Genomic DNA, 3,545 nt, shown 5'->3' on the forward strand with positions numbered 1-3,545 from the left:
AAAAAAAAAAAAGGTTTTAATAATAAATGTTAATCTGTTTGCTATTAATACAAAAACGAACTTATAGTCACCGATTATTACACCTTCTCACCAAAGCTTTGAAGGATCTCTTTCTGAATATTTGGTGAAGACATTTCGCATCCTTAGCGATCCTTCGGTTTTCTCGCCGGACTCAAGAAATCCTGTTCACAGAAGGCACGGCCTGGTATTGGCATATCTCCTTCGGCATTTCATTCCGACCTCTGTCAACACCTTACTCTGGACAAATAGAGTTTGGCTTTCTAGGGCATTACTATTATGAGGAGGGTGTATATATCTCTCGATAAAGTAAAACTTTAGTTGTCACGTTTATAAAATTTGTAGTATAAAGAATAAAAACCTATCATTAAACTTTTTTTCTAAATAGCCAATAATTATCGCACTCGTCTTTTTATTCATTTCCTGGATTAATTTATTTACGACCTGTATTAGTAGTAAGGATGCTATAAAAGAAGGTTATAATAGTTTTTAGGTTTTGTCGATGGGTTGTCCCATAAGTGTCCTATATTTTTTTTGGCAAAATAAATTGTATTAATTTATTATACATAGATGAGAATTTAAAGATACATACAAAAAGATGATACATGTATTAACTGACATATCAATGAACTGCGAAAAATTAATTGTATAAATATCATGAAATATAGCAATTAATTAACCAAGTAGATTAATAGATAGATTAATTAACCTTATCAGTTGCTAGCTTTTTATACGTGATTCTCACTAGTTTGTTTCGGTACATATTTCCGTAAAAATATTCCAGTATTGTAAGAAAAACATTTTTGTTAGAAATTATTTTTTTTTTTACAAATATATGAGATTCAAAGAATTATTTATTAAGAAAAGGTAGTGATATATAACTGGAGATGTCAATTTCTCAGTTACAGATACTTAACTAATATGCAGTCTTGCCGATTCTTCCGATCAGAAAATAACTACTCAACTCCTAGAAAATACCCGCCACTTTACAGCTCTTGGAGAATCGTTATAACTGTAACTGTGAGATTGTTACAGTCATGATTGTACTGTCGCATTAGATCTTGCATGATAGTTGATAGTACAAGTAATATCAGCGAAGCAACTGCCATGCTAACGAGCGCATTGACAGTGAACTTTCGTACATTTTCTGGTGTTCCGGAAATGGTGATAGTTACAGTCATGACAACATTCACTGTATTATCAGATTGACAGTTGTAACAGTAATGTCGAACTGGGTCTGCCGTCATTGTCAATAGTACAAGTAATCTTAGTGAACTACCAGTTACATTAACTGTCACATGTATACGCCTCGACAGTGAACAAACCTTTCCAAATGTAAAGACGATGGCGGGAAAACTTTGTTCTTATACATTTTCCCCAAAACAAATTGTATTCCAGTGAAGCCCTAGAACAATTTCAAGTCTCAAAAATAACTCTACCCCGGCGTTCTTCTATAGTTAAAGTTCAAATAATCCGCCCTGGGCCCTAAAAACGAATTTATTGCGGACATCAAAAACAGATCCGCCTATGATCCAAAAATTATATTCATCTCAAGACTAAGAAACAAATTTATCCTGGGCCCCAAAAGGTGGCTGTATTTCAAAAATTTAAATTTAAGAAAAAATAATAAATTGTTAGTTATATAAAAAGTGTTAAGTTAAACAGGATTAACTAGAAAAAGAATTTGATGGCAAGATTATTAACGTCTTCAGCGGCAATAGTCGACGTTAGCAAAGAGAGTGTTTGAAATGGGTTTGCCACTGTCGAAATTATTATCAACATTTTTATTTTTCTAACATATTTCTTTCAAATCTATTTTTATTTATAGTTCATTTAATGTTTCATTATTTTACATTTGTTTTAGTGGCAAACCCATTTGAAACCTCTCGGCATATGATCAATTACTAACAATTAATTATTAATGAAGAACTTGTGTTTTTTTTATCTAAAAAAACTGAATGTTTATGTTTATAATAATTGTGAACGCGTTGTTTTAATTTCAAGTATGAACATTGTTGTTTGGATAATAAAGACCTAAAGATTCATCTTTATTATTATACAATAGGAACATTGTAGAAGGAAGAAGTCAAAGGAATGACGTGACAGTGCACTATCACAGCTACATATATCGTAAAGCCATTTTAGCCGAAATCCCCACTCCTCTCCAATTACCCGCTAATGCAATAGTGCCTTCATTTCACACTGAGCGAGTTTGGACATGGTTCGCCTTGTCACCACGTGACCTACCACCGCAGCCACCAAGTACTGTTGTCAAGTGAGAGCTGACTTAGGATCGATAAGGATTAACTAACAATGAACTGTTAAAAGAAATCCATATTACCAAACAGACCTATTCACTAATACAAGTAGATATATCAACTAACATAGCTTTTTTGAGCAATTCTTTCTTTAAGACCGAGATACTTGCCTTATTCCCCTAATAAGAAGTATAAATAAAAAAAAAAAGTTATAATAAATATTAATATTTTATAATATTATAACGAATACAGTTTTTACTAGTATTTAAATAAATCCTCTCTACAACATTTTTTAGAAATTAATCGTGTTCTAATCCATTGTTTTGTCAGAAAAAAAAACATTTAAAATATTCCTTTTCATTGATGGGTTAGATCGATCTACTTTAGTTATCGTTTTTCGTATATTAATTTTAATATTCCATAATTAACCACGAAGATATATTAACTAACACAGTAGCAAGTAATGAATTGATAAAAAATAATATATATTATTAAACAGACCTATGAATTAACCAAGAAGATAAATTAACTGAAAAAGTAAGAATTTATATATTATTAACATTGAGCAGGTAATGTAATGATAAGTGATAACAAATAAGGTAAAAAATGCAATAAAGATGATAAGTGATAAATAGTAAAAGTTATAAAATAATTTATCGAGGAAGATGATCCGGGTGCGACCAAAAAAGGAACCCAAAATTATTTATTAAGAACCACTTCGCAGTGATTTCATCAGGGCAGTTGACATAATGTATCAAAAAGTTATCAAAAATGTTGCATGTGTTACCTGGGAGAGACCTAACAAGACAGACAGTGAAATAACTAAACGAGATGTATTAGTCCTCCCACACCCATCTTATTGCCCAGACTTATCTCCAACAGATTTCCACCAGTTTAGAAATTTGGACAATTTCTTCAAAGGTATTTTTTTTTTCTAAATAATTTGTTTATTGTTTTTTACAACTGTATACATATACATACATTAAGTAAATTTGCTGTAAGTGATATAATGACATGATACAACATGTGGAGAATCTACCCATTGATAGAACTCCAAAAATATTACTAGAGGAGAAGATCTCGAGGCCATCTTCTTTTCAGACGCTTCGGAGGATTATTAAGTAATGAAGGAGAAGCCAGGTTAGAAACGAGTTGGTTTGGGTGGTTGGGAAGTTTATTATGGAAGGATTGGTATCTGGTTCTGGCCAAATCGGCAAAATATGGGACATTGAGATCCTGATAGATGATTTGATTTGTGACAAAGTAAGG

The sequence above is a fragment of the Halyomorpha halys genome, unplaced genomic scaffold (assembly GCF_000696795.3).
Source record: "Halyomorpha halys isolate HHAL.00 unplaced genomic scaffold, Hhal_1.1 Scaffold341.1, whole genome shotgun sequence".
NCBI classification, from domain to species: domain Eukaryota; kingdom Metazoa; phylum Arthropoda; class Insecta; order Hemiptera; family Pentatomidae; genus Halyomorpha; species Halyomorpha halys.